At 41.0% G+C, this 14570-nt stretch overlaps 1 pseudogene across 1 annotated transcript; it reads right to left on the bottom strand.

The window, feature by feature from the left end:
• Positions 1 to 3564: 3564 nt before the first annotated feature.
• Positions 3565 to 4073, bottom strand: LOC309976002 (protein tyrosine phosphatase type IVA 1-like; annotated as a pseudogene). Its single transcript has one exon. The product of its transcript is annotated as a protein tyrosine phosphatase type IVA 1-like (transcript).
• Positions 4074 to 14570: the final 10497 nt, after the last annotated feature.

The following is a 14570-nucleotide window of genomic DNA, read 5'->3' on the forward strand; positions in this document are numbered from 1 at the left end:
CGCACCCTTCTTTAACTCTTAGGACCCCTTTCCGCCTTGCTTCTCACCCCTGCTTCCCCTTCCCGGCATCCGTACCCTTTCCCGGCTCCCTCCTCAAATTCTCGGCTCTTTCTCGGCCTCCGTACTCCTTTAAGGCCGCCGTATCACATTCGCGGGTTCCATGAGCTTTCAGCCTCCCGTGCACCGGCTGTTCCTCTGCAACTATAACATCATTCTCTAGGTGCCCTGGGCCGCGGCTTCGGTTTAAATTTCCTGTCGTCTCCGCCTCTAAAACTACGTAAGAGCTGCGAGACTGCCCTACGGCGGCCCTGGGAGGACAATATTAACTCAGCAAACCTTTCCCCCCACTTCCCCTTCGTTTTCCGCTCTGTTCTCTATTTCTGTCTCTTCATGTCTCGGCTTTTCATAGGCTGGAGATATTTTGAGTCTTAATAGCCAGCAAGCTGGAGACTAGCAGTAGCATCTTAGTGATTCTTCACACTAAGCTAGTTTGAAATTCCTAGGAGTTCAATAATAACTAACAAAATAAGCCTAAAGCTTATAGTTTACATAAAGATTTCACGTACACACAATTTCATCTTCACATCTTTTGTCTCCCTTTTTCCACTTATCCAACCCCCCCCCAAAAAAATTCTCAAAAGTGGTGTCTCCATTCCTCACTTCCCTTCTTTTCTTCAACTCACCCAATTAGAGTTTGATCCTCACCCCTCCACTTATCAACTGTGACTTGCATTTTCCCCAATCCTATCTGACTTACAGAACATTGAAACAGCCTACTCCCTCCTTCTTGAAACACTTTCTTCTTTTTGCTTCCATTTCTACCCATTTTCATCTTACCTCAATGGCTCCTCCTCAACCTCCTTTGCTGGATCCAAAGCCACTTCCATTTAAAAATGTTGGCGTAGGCCAAGGCTTTAGCCCTTAATCCTCAGCCCTCTTCTCTTCCCTATTAACACTTTCTCCCAAGGAGATCTCTTCCAACTCCATGGCCTTACAATTCAGCTCTATGCTAACGCCCAAGTTCTGACATCTCCCCAGATCTCCAGATATATGTTCAAGTACCTACTAGACATTTCCATTTAGGTGTAAAATAGGCATCTCAGGCTTAAGATGTTTAACATTTGTTCCACCCCCCAAAAAACTCACCTACCCTTTTCTCAGCCTATCCCATCTCCGTAAATGTCACATCATCCACTCAGTTGTTCAAACCTATAAGTTATCTTTCAGTACTTTCCCTTATCCCCACCCCACTCCCAGAACAAATTCTACCAACTCCAAAGTACATCTTGAATCAGACCACTGCCACCACTGTAGTCCAACTCACTGTTATTTCTTGCCTAAAGTACTGCAGTCAATTCCTAACATACTTCTACTCTTGAATAGCTTCCTACCTCTTCCCAGTATAATCCATTCTCCATGAGCAACCAGTGATATTCTTAAGCACCATGGTAGAAGTTTATATACCACATATACTTGGTATCCCTTCCCATGGGGCCTCTCCCTGCAGAAGAGTATACATCTCAGCTCTGAAGAATCCAGCTTGGCCATGTGACTTGCTTTGGCTATGAAACAAGGAAAAAAGTGACACATCATTTCCAAGAATAAGTTTTAAAAGGCAGGCTGGTTTACCAAGTTCTCTCTTCCCCTATCTAGTGATGTCCAGCCAAAGGGTGCCCTGTCAACATGGGTTCTTTGGTGAAGAGTACCTGGAACAGAACCATGGGCAAGCCATAATGGATGTGTAGCATGATTAAGAAATAGGGCTTCCCTGGTGGCGCAGTGGTTAAGAATCCACCTGCCAACGCAGGGGACACGGGTTCCAGCCCTAGTCCGGGAAGATCCCACATGCCACGGAGCAATTAAGCCCGTGAACCACAACTACTGAGCCTGTGCTCTAGAGCCGCAAGCCACAGCTACTGAGCCCATGAGCCAAAACTACTGAAGTCCGCGCTCCTAGAGCCTGTGCTCCACAACAAAAGAAGCCACTGCAATGAGAAGCCCACGCACCACAACTAAGAGTAGCCCCCCGCTCGCCACAACTAAGAGTAGCCCCCGCTCGCCGCAACTAGAGAAAAGCCTGCACGCAGCAACGAAGACTCAACGCAGCCAGAAATAAAATAAATTAATTTAAAAAAAAAGCCATTCACCTTAAAAAAAAAACAACTTTTGTTGTTGTAACCTACTGAGATTTGGGCATCATTTGTTACCATATCAGAATCTAGCTCAAGATTGTCAAAGTGTGGTTCAGCCCTTTCAGAAGGTTCCATGAGGTTGAAACTTTTTACAGTGATATTAACATCATTACCCATTTTTTTTCAATGACGATAAATGCATTTCATCATTTATTTAAGGTTTAAGCCCTCGCACTAGATTTTTACAAGCTGGTGAACACTGACAAATTATTTCTCCCACAGAACTATAACCACATGTTCCCGGGCAGTATAAATATATGGTTGAGCTAACGTTAATACACGTCACCATATTATCAATTACATAATAAAACAAATTGTCAAGTATCCAAATATTAAGTTACACAGCTCAAAAGGCATATAAAGTATTAAATGTAAACCCACTTCTGTTTGGTTTTTTTTTTGCAAGAGAGGTTGGGAATCACACTTCAAACAAAATTAAGTTGGTAAACAACTTCAGATAAGTTTGAAAAATAATTACAAGAATTTCAGAAATTTTATGATTAAGAATTGTTTTAGCTACAATAACAAAGTATTTCTACCTTTTAAAAAATATTTACTAAGTTAAAGGGCATGTTCTATATGTCCTGCACAAGACAAAGGCAACATTTTACTAAAAGTACTTAATAGCCTCCTCCCATTCTTTCATCAGGCCCCCCATGTAAGTTGCACTCCAAAGCGCAAACATTAAAATTAAGGCTTTTTTGTCTGGAGACATTAAAAACATGTGCTTCTGTACAATGTAGATTTTCAAAATGGAGGTCTTCTATAACAGCACAAAATGAGATTTACAGAAAGACATTAGATAATCACTGTAAGACTTGGTTAACTAAAAAAAAAAGAGCAAATCTGATGTATACTGGTATGAATGTGGGAACTGTGAGCAAAGAAACTTACAGGCCCTACTTTCTATGTTTGAAATGATGGAAGGAATAAACCACACAAGGTCCAGAGTGTTCATAGTTCCTGGGATTTCAGTCCTATATGATACAAAAAATATATAAGTATTGTCCTGGGTATTTTGGCACCTAGTCTTTCTAAATTTCTTATATATTGATAAGATTCTGGCATGGAAACAGATTTAAAGACATGACTCAATACTGTATGATTTCAGGAAAGGTCAATTGGTACAAATGATAAGCACATTTTAAATGCTGAACAGCAAGAATCCTTTGCTAAGTGTCCAAGTAGGTTGATCATAACCCAAACATAGAGATTGCAATTCTGCCAGGTTTCTGGCCTGGTAAAACTGCTTTTCAACACTCCTATGGAAGCTTCCTCAGACTTCACCAAGCCAACGTGCTGGCTAACACGTATGACAAATTACATCCCGTCTAGTTTCCACTTCCAAGCAATGGCATCAGGCACCCCAGTTTTACTGAAGGCAACAGTTGTTTCTATGGCCACTGGAGTCTTTGAAGCACAGCCACATTTTAGGACGATACTTCTCCAAATACAAAAGTTGCTTGCTGTTAAAAGCTCCAAGCCGCTTTTGTCTTATGAACTGTACTGCATCTTCATATTTCATTCCACCTTCAATTAATGCTAGGGCGACAAGCACTGGAGCTCTCCCAAGGCCTGCAACACAATGAATGGCAATACAACAACCAGGGTCTTCACGGAACTTAATTTTCACAAGACTTAACCAATCATCAACAATCTGGTTAGATGGTGGTGCGCCATCGTCAAAAGGCCAGTCGAGAACATGGATGCCTTCTCTCTCCACGAGAGTAGTGTCATAAGTTGCTTCACATAGTCTTACTATTGTGGTAATGCCATACTTCTTAAGGTCCTCTATAAATTTGCTTAAGGTCACATTTGTTGGATTGTGTGTAATAAGAAATCTCATGTTCTTGTGACTTCCACATGGATCATTTGAGCCATGTTAATTTAGTTAAAAAACACTCAATAGGGTTATGAAAGAATTTTAAAAATTGAATACAGAAATGATGCAAAGAAGCTGAGTCTACTTCAATATACTCCACTTGAAATTCTCAGTGCTTTTGAGTATGAAATTGGGAGTATTGGGAAATGAAATGAACCTCCTAACAAAAAGCAGCAATTCTTCAATCCAGTAATACTGAGGCAGTAGAAAGGAAGTACAATGCTCTGAGGATTTCAGTTCCACGCTTCCGTGTCCAGGTTAGCCACTTTTATGGGGGCTTCTCGGTGGAGTAGTAATGAATTTCTACAGTTCACTTGTCTGCACAGAGGTCATGCTGTGCCTGGCAGTAATCTCCACTGCCCTTCTGAAATTCCATAAATGGGTGACCAAGAACACCACAGAACCTGTCTCCAGCCTGTTCTCTTGGCATAGGTTTGGTTATCCCAAGAAAGGTCCACTCCTGTAGCTTCACTCTCAGGGCACCAAATGCTCATTATCCATTTTTGCTCTCTTTCTCTCATGAATGTTCAGTGGAGTATGCAGAGGCAAAAATGAGAATCCAACACTCTTCTGTTAAATCAGGTATTAAAGAGATTTGCAGAAATGCACAATAATGCCATTCTTCTAATTCTATTTCCATTAAAAAATGCATCATCGGGGGCTTCCCTGGTGGCGCAGTGGTTGAGAGTCTGCCTGCCAATGCAGGGGACACGGGTTCGTGCCCTGGTCTGGGAAGATCCCACGTGCCGCGGAGCGGCTGGGCCAGTGAGCCATGGCCACTGAGCCTGCGCGTCCGGAGCCTGTGCTCCGCAGCGGGAGAGGCCACAACAGTGAGAGACCCTAGTACCGCTAAAAAAAAAAAAAAAAAAAAAAAAAAAAATGCATCATCTATGTTAATACACAGAGGGCTTATTTTTATTTATTTTAAAAAGTATTTATTTATTTTTAGCTGTGTTGGGTCTTCGTTGCTGCGTGCGGGCTTCTCATTGCGGTGGCTTCTCTTGTTGTGGAGCACGGGCTCTAGGCGTGCGGGCTTCAGTAGCTGTGGCACACAGGATCAGTGGTTGTTGCGCATGGGCTTAGTGGCTCTGCAGCATGTGGGATCTTCCCGGACCAGGGATTGAATCCGTGTCCCCTGCACTGGCAGGCAGATTCTTAACCACTGTGCTACCAGGGAAGTCCCTCAGAGGGCTTATTTTTATTTTTAAAAAATTTATTTATTTATATTTTTGTCTGCATTGGGTCTTCGTTGCTGCATGTGGGCTTTCTCTAGTTGCAGCGAGCGGGGGCTACTCTTCGTTGTGGTGCGCGGGCTTCTCATTGCAGTGGCTTCTCTTGTTGCAGAGCATGGGCTCTAGGCGTGTGGGCTTCAGTAGTTGTGGCACACAGCCTCAGTAGTTGTGGCTCGAGGGCTCTGAGTGCAGGCTCAATAGTTGTGGCACATGGGCTTAGTAGCTCCATGGCATGTGGGATCTTCCTGGACCAGGGCTCCAACCCGTGTCCCCTGCATTGGCAGGCAGATTCTTAACCACTGCGCCACCAGGTAAGTCCCTATTTTTTTTTTTTTTTTTTTTTTTGCGGTACACGGGCCTCTCACTGTTGTGGCCTCTCCCGTTGCGGAGCACAGGCTCCGGACACGCAGGCTCAGCGGCCATGGCTCACGAGCCCAGCCGCTCCGCGGCATGTGGGATCTTCCCGGACCGGGGCACGAACCCGTGTCCCCTGCATCGGCAGGCGGACTCTCAACCACTGCACCACCAGGGAAGCCCCACCTATTTTTTATTTTTATTTTTTTTCACATCTTTATTGGAGTATAATTGCTTTACAATGTTGTGTTAGTTTCTGCTGTACAACAAAGTGAATCAGCTATATGTATATCCCCTCCCTCTGGAGCCTCCCTCCCACCCTCCCTATCCCATCTCAGAGGGCTTATTTTTAAATGAACAAACTAGTATTTTAAAATTTTGGTTTAATTCCTAAGATGGTAAATATCAAATATGATTTTATAAGAATATATATACACACAAATACATATATTAGTATAAATTTAAAGATACCCACATTGTGGTAGCCGGTCTCCAAAATGGCCTGCATTGACTATCCTTGACTCCTGATAGCATGCCCACATCCAACAGGGCTATGTACCAATAGAGTATTGAGGAAATAATAATGTGTGGCTTCTGAGGCTAGGTCATAAAAGATATTTCAGTATCTGTACTGCTGTTTCTTAGATCACCTGATATGGGGGAAGCCAGCAGCCATGACATGAGGACACTCAAGTATGCCTGTGGAGGGGCTTGCGTGGAGAGGAATGGAGGCTTCCTGCTAAGAGCTGGCCCCAACTTACCCATCCTGTGATTGAGCCATCTGGCAAGCAGATCCTTCAGCCTTAGCCTAGCTTCAGATGACTGCAACCTCACAAGAGATCCCAAGTCATAAAATCCCAGCCAAGCTGCTCCCAAATTGCAGGCCCGCAGAAACCCAGAGAAAATAAATGATTACTGTTGTTTTAAGTCATTAAATTTTGGGTGATTTGTTACACAGCAATAAGTAACAAATACATAAGCAAAAAAGCTGTTTGGCATTCTCCATTTTTTTTTTTTTCTCTCTGTACGCGGGCCTCTCACTGTTGTGGTCTCTCCCATTGCGGAGCACAGGCTCCGGACGCGCAGGCTCAGTGGCCATGGCTCACGGGGCCAGCCACTCCGCGGCATGTGGGATCTTCCCGGACCGGGGCACGAACCCTTGTCCCTTGCATTGGCAGGCGGACTCTCAACCACTGCACCACCAGGGAAGCCCTAGCATTCTCCATTTTAAAAAATGGAAAAGGGCCTAAAACCAGAACCTACCTTATCCTCACTGACAAAATCACATCATATTACCCTCCTTTCCAAAAACTCTGAGCGGCTTTCCCAGTTTGCTCCTCAGACCAAACCTCTCTGAGTCTTGAACAAGCCTAGCTTGTTCCTGCTTTAGGGCCTTTGCACTAACAGTTCCATTTCCCAGATCTTCTCTTTCCTTTTAGGCATCAGATCAAATCTCATTTTTTTTCCAGCTAGGACTTCTGAGACCACCCAACCTAACAGTAGCGCCCCCATTCCTTGTCAGTTACACCATTTCGGTTTATTTTCTTCACAGCACTTACCACTATCAGAAAGTATCTAATTTGTTTTCTTGTTTGTGGTCTATATTTCCACCCTAGAATGTAAGTCCATAGAACAAGGACCTTTTCTGTTTTCCTCACTGCTATATCCCCTAAATAAAGAATTTAGTAGGTTCTTTGTTTTTAATTTTTTTAAAAATTTATTTATTTTATTTTTGGCTGCATTGGGTCTTCTTTGCTGCGCGCGGGACATCTCTAGCTGCATTGAGCAGGGGCTACTCTTTGCTGCGGTGCACAGGCTTCTCATTGCAGTGGCTTCTCTTGTTGCGGAGCACGGGCTCTAGGTGCATGGGCTTCAGTAGTTGTGGCACACGGACTCAGTAGTTGTGGCTCACGGGCTCTAGAGCACAGGCTCAGTAGTTGTGGCGCACGGGCTTAGTTGCTCTGCGACATGTGGGATCTTCCCAGACCAGGGCTCAAACCCGTATCCCCTGCATTGGCAGGCATATTCTTAACCACTGCGCCACCAGGGAAGCCCCAAGAATTTAGTAGGTTCTTTTTTTTTTTTTTTTTTTGCGGTACTCAGGCCTCTTACTGTTGTGGCCTCTCCCGTTGCAGAGCACAGACTCCGGACGCGCAGGCTATGGCTCACGGGCCGAGCCGCTCCGCGGCACGTGGGATCTTCCCGGACCGGGGCACGAACCCGTATCCCCTGCATCGGCAGGCGGACTCTCAATCACTGCGCCACCAGGGAAGCCCAATTTAGTAGGTTCTTAATGAATATTTGTTGAATGAGTGAAAAAAAAAATGAATCTCTCTGATCTTCAGTTTTTTCATTTGTAAAGTGAAGATAATATCTACCAGGAAGTGAGGTTTTAAAGATTAAAGATGTGTTTAGCACAAAGTCTGTGAACAAAAAAAGGGAGCATTTACCACTCGGCAAAAATATTTTGAGATAATAATTCAAGTTGTTCTCTCTCATTGTTTTTCTTGATTCCTGAGAGGAAGTGCTTAGAAAAAAAAAATCAGCTTATATCATAGAACAAGGACTGATTTCCCAATATCTAAAAAACTTTAACAAATAGATCCAGAAAAGATCAACCACCGAATTGAAAATGGGTAAAGGCACATTCACAGAAAAGGAAATACAAAGAGCATTCAAATATGCTCAACCTCACTTAAAGTAGGAGAAATGCAAATTACATCTATACTGAAATACCATTTTTCACTTAACAGCCTGGCAAAGATCAATTTTGCTAGATAGTGCCAAACTGCCTTACATTGGGGTTGCACCAGACTCCTATGTAAGGCAATTTGGCACTATCTAGCAAAATTACAAATGCACATATCTTTCCACCCAGCAATCCCATTTCTAGGAGTTATTCTACAGATACACTCAGACATATGGGATATGACTTATGTAATAAAGGTATCTAGTGCAGCATTACAGTATCTAGCAGCTATATGGTGTTTGTCAGACAAATACCTATAAAATAGTGACACAGAAAAGGGCTGCACATATGTATGTTTAATTATTTAATTTTACAAATACACATGGAGTGCTTACTATGATGTTCAAAGTGCTTTAAAAATAGTAATTAGGTTTAAAAAATAGTAATTAGTTTAATCCTCATAATCATCCTTTGAGGTAGGTAGTAACTGCACCCATTTTATACATGGGAACACTGAGGTTAAAACCTGCTTGAGGTCACACAGCTAGAAGGTGTCAGTGCTGGGATTTGAACCCCAGCAACCTGACTTCAGAGTCCATGCTCTTAACATTGCTCTCTGCTGCCTCTCAGTGTAGGGCAAAATGGAAAACTGATACAGTGATATTAAAATCTGACAGGATAGATTTCAAGAGATAAAGGATTATTAGGAATACAGGTGTCATTTCTTGATGATAAACAATTTGCCAGGGACGAAATAACCTGGTACTTATATGACTCTACCAACATCAAAATATTTAAGCCAGAAATACAAGGGAAGACTGTAAAATCTACAAATATACTGGACATTTTAAGATACTTTTCTCCAAAAAACAGATGATAGATGAAACAAAAATAAAACGACATTAGCAACATATAAAAGATTCAATGATATAACTAACAAACATTAATATATAAATATTAGAAAATATGTTCAAGTACACATGGAACATTATAAAAATTGATATGCTATGCCACTAAAGTACCAACCGATACCAAAAAATCGACATCATACAGAACACATCCTATGACCACAATATGATGAAGTTAGAAACCAAAAGTTAGAAAGTTAGAAGTTAGAAACCAAAAACCAAAAGGTAAGTTTTTTGTTTGGATAAAACAAAATGCACTGCTCTGGAATTTAAAAAAAACCACATTTCTAAATAATTCATGATAGGAGAATAAAACAATTACAGTGGAAATTGTAATATATCTAGAACTGCAACAATGAAAAACGATATATCAAAAGCTGTGAGATTCCTTTTAAAAAGTTGTAAAATTCAGCTAAGTAACCAGAGAGAAATGTATGACCTTAAATGTATATGCTATATTAGAAAATAAGACAGACTGAAAATGAATCAGCTAAGTGTTCACCTTGAGAGGTCAGAAAATGAAGAGTACACCCAAAGATTACAGATGGTCAGAAATAATAAAGGATAGAAATTAATGAAATTAAGAAAAATTAATGAAATTAATGAAAAAATTAAGAAAAAAGAAAAAGTAGACTCCTACAAATTAGCATGGCAAAGACAAACAAATGATCCAATAGAAAAACCCACAAAGGATATAAACAGGCAATTCAAAGATAAGGAAATTTTTTTTTTTACTTTTTTCACTCAGAGTGTTTTTTATTTGCATTTCTTTTATGGCTAATGATGTTGAACACCTTGTTATGTGCTTATTTGCCACTTGTGTATTTTATTTGGTAAAATATCTTCATGTCTTTTGCTCATTTTCTTTTTTTTTTTTGTATCTTTATTGGAGTGTAACTGCTTTACAATGTTGTGTTAGTTTCTGCTGTACAACAATGTAAATCAGCTGGGACTTCCCTGGTGGCGCAGTGGTTAAGAATACGCCTGCCAATGCGGGGGACACGGGTTTGATCCCTGGTCCAGGAAGACCCCACATGCCGCGGAGCAACTAAGCCCGTGTGCCACGACTGAGCTCGTGGGCCAAAACTACTGAAGCCTGAGCGCCTAGAGCCCGTAGTCCACAAGAGAAGCCACTGCAGTGAGAAGCCCGTGCACCGCAAGGAAGAGTAGCCCCCGCCCGCTGCAACTAGAGAAAGCCTGTGCGCAGCAGTGAAGACCCAACACAGGCATAAATAAATAAATAAAAATTAACAAACAAAAAAACAAAGTAAATCAGCTATATGTATATATACATCCCTATATCCCCTCCCTCTTGAGCCTCCCTCCCACCTTCCCTATCCCACCCCTCTAGATTGTCACAAAGCATCAAGCTGATAAAAGATGAGGAAATTTTAATGGCTGATAAATGTATTAAAAGTGCTCAGACTCACTAGTAGTTAAACGCAAATTAAACTAGTAATGCAAGTTAAATTAGATGCTCTTTCACACCCCTTCGACTGGCAAAAATTAAAGTATATTAAAAGCAAGTTTTAGTAAAAATGTGAAGGCAAGGGTGGGAATGCAAACTGGGACAAGCCCTTGGGACAGCAATATGGTGATATCCACAAGGTTTATGCCCTTCAACTCAGCAATTCTGTTTCTAGGTATATCCTGGTCTCCAAAGAGAGATGTGCACCCCTCAGACACAAGATAATCACAGAGGTGCCGAAAGGAAACATTAGTATTTAAATATATTTTTTTATCCAAAAGAAAAACAAGTAAGTTTTACTAATCTTTAGGAAACAGACTGATGCTGGCGCCCTCCCTGTGCTCTTGTCAGAGATCCTGGGTTATGAAGTAAAGCAAGTGAGTTATATGGGTAAAGGGTAAGGGAGCTTCATATGTGGAGGGGTTGTCTGTGTTTTCTTTTCAGGGTTTGGCGACGTGTTTTTCACTGTTCTCCACAGTTTACAAATCCCCAGATAAATGGAATTACAGATTATGCTATTTGGATTTTCCTAGCCCCCAAAAGTGAACAAGAGGCTTAACAAGATTCCTCCAAAGAAGCAAGATTAAGATTACAAATAATCCTAATGACTCACACACAAGTGTGAGTACAAACTCTCAGGTTCAATAAGAGAGTCAGCTGGTCAATGGGTGAGAAAAGCACTGAAGTTCAAGAGAAACTCTTGCCAGTAATGAATCCTTAACACTACTGAACTGTACATTTAAAAGTGGTTCAGATGGCAAATTTTATATTATGGGCATTTTGCCACAATTAAAATTTTAAATAAATAATACATAATAAGTGGGAAAGTAATGAAGCATATTCAGCCACATTATTTTCACTAAAGATTTTTTTAAAAAAATATTTACTTATTTATTTGGCTGCACTGGGTCTTAGTTGCGGCGTGCGGGATCTAGTTCCCTGACCAGGGATCAAACCCGGGCCCCCTGTATTGGGAGCGTGGAGCTTAGCCACTGGACCACCAGGGAAGTCCCTCACTAATGATTTTTGTACTACAAATAAATAAATATTTGTAATATATTATTTCCTTCTTTTTTCAATTGCCCTTTTTACAGTTATCTTTTTGTATATCTTATGATGGACATACTAATTTGGAATAGTGGTTCACATATGTATTTCATAAATAAATACATATTCATATTTTAGGGGTGCACAGCAAAAATATTTTTCCTGCTAAGAGGATGTGGCAAAAATATGTTTGATGCTTGCTGGCCTAGAGAAACTTTTCCACAGGTGGGCAAGGAGACATAAAAAGGAATGTGACTTGAAGCATTGTTTGAAGAACTGGGAAATAATCTAAATGTCCATCAGCGGAGAAATGGATCAGCTGGGCTATATTCAAGCACTGGAATACTATGCAGTGCTTTAAATGAATGAATAAGAGCTACATGTATCAACATGGGTAAATATTTTCAAGATCTTAAGTGAAAAAAGCATACTGCAGAATGAAAAGTCTAACATGCAAAACAATGTGATATATTGTTTATGGATACATACATATGGATACATACACACATATGTTATATTATGTATTACATATGTAGTAATATGTACTATGTTTAAAAACATTCAAGAGGAGGACAAATACCAAATTCAGGAATAGAGGTTACCTCTTGGTAGGGAAGGAAGCAAAGGAGATTGGAGGCATTATTTCTTTAAAACAAAAAGATGGGGCTTCCCTGGTTGCGCAGTGGTTAAGAATCCGCCTGCCAATGCAGGGGACACAGGTTCAATCTCTGGTCCGGGAAGATCCCACATGCCGCGGAGCAGCTAAGCCCATGCGCCACAACTACTAAGCTTGCCCTCTAGAATCCGCGAGCCACAACTACTGAGCCCTCGTGCCACAACTACTGAAGCCCTCACGCCTGGACCCCGTGCTCTGCAACAAGAGGAGCCACCGCAATGTGAAGCCCATGCACCACAATGAAGAGTAGTGCCCACTCGCTGCAACTAGAGAAAGCCCACATGCAGCAACAAAGACCCAATGCAGCCAAAAATAAAATAAATATTTTAAAAAGATGCAAGGTAAATTAATATAACAAATAGCTCATACTTTTTTTTTTTTTTAGCTCATACTTTTAAAACAAGATGTTTTAAAACTAGTCTCCCTGAGTTCTCCTCCTCAGCGACGACCCTCTTCACATTCCCTTGTGTATCTTTCCAGAGATATTTTATGCACATGCCAGGTCAGATATGTGTGTGTATTTCTCCCCATCCCTCCAACTTTTTAAACACAAATGGTAGCAAACATTACATACTGTTCTGAGCCTCACTTTTTTCTTTAACAATGTATCTTTTTTTTTTTAATTTAATTTTATTTTTTATTTATTTATTTATTTTTTTAACATCTTTATTGGAGTATAATTGCTTTACAATGGTATGTTAGTTTCAGCTTCACAACAAAATGAATCAGTTATATATATACATATATTCCCATATCTCTTCCCGCTTGCGTCTCCCTCCCTCCCACCCTCCCTATCCCACCCCTCCAGGCGGTCACAAAGCACCGAGCTGATCTCCCTGTGCTATGCGGCTGCTTCCCACTAGCTATCTACCTTACGTTTGGTAGTGTATATATGTCCATGCCTCTTTATCGCTTTGTCACCGTTTACCCTTCCCCCTCCCCATAGCCTCAAGTCCATTCTCTAGTAAGTCTGTGTCTTTATTCCTGTTTCACCCCTAGGTTTTTCATGACATTTTTTTTTTTTTAAATTCCATATATATGTGTTAGCATACGGTATTTAACAATGTATCTTGAATTTTGTTACATGTCACTACATAAAGAGCTTCTTCCACTTTCATGGCTGCACAATACTTCCTTCTGTGGCTTTTTTGAGTCAGTCTCCTATAGATAGAATGTAGACTATTCCTGTCTTTTCACTACAATTAGCGTCACTGCAACGAATATCCTTATAAATATGTCATTCTGCACACATGCATGTATTATAATAAATTCCCAGAAGGATAAATGCTGGGTCTTTTCAAATTGCCCTCCAACAAGATTGTACCGATTTACTTTCTGCAGAAACATTTTCCAGTGCCTGTTACCCAATGTCAGATCAACACAGTATTATCAGACTTTTAAATCTGAGAAGAAAACATGTTATCTCATTGCAAGTTTAATTTGCATATTTTAAAAGTTATAAATGACTCTTTTTTTTCCAGTGTAAAAAGCCATCTTGATTTTTTTCTGTAAGCTTTCTGTCATTTGTCCAGTGGTATGAATTGGTTTTTTGAACTAAGAGCTATAACTTTTGTAATAAAATAGCCAATGAGGATTTTGTAAAATGCAGGGTCTGTAGAGCCTTCACTCAGTTTTGTAAGAAGTTTCTAGGATGTCTTCAAAAAGCCTTTGTGCACTGTACCAATATCGATTTCCTGATTTTGATATTATACTAGAGCTATGTAAGATGTTACCATTGGGGGAAACTGAGTGAAGATGCACAGGTCTCTAAGTACTACTTTTGCAACTCCCTGTGGGTCTGTAATTATTTCAAAGTGAAAACTTAAAAAGGAACAAAATTTTGTGCTCCTTTTTCTTTTTTTAATATTTATTTATTTGGTTGCACCTGGTCTTAGTTGCGGCACGTGGGCTCCTTAGTTGCAGCATGCATGTGGGATCTAGTTCCCTGACCAGGGATCGAACCCCGGCCCCCTGCATTGGGAGCTTGGAGTCTTATCCACCGCACCACCAGGGAAGTCCCCTGTGCTCCTTTTCTGATCGTGGGGGCTCTGACCTCAAACTATGATCCTTGAGTCATGATGGCTCTCAAATCTGTTAACCAACAAACCCCACCTGCAAGACA

The sequence above is a fragment of the Leucopleurus acutus genome, assembly GCF_964270905.1.
Source record: "Leucopleurus acutus genome assembly, chromosome: 19".
In the NCBI taxonomy this organism is placed as follows: Eukaryota; Metazoa; Chordata; class Mammalia; order Artiodactyla; family Delphinidae; genus Leucopleurus; species Leucopleurus acutus.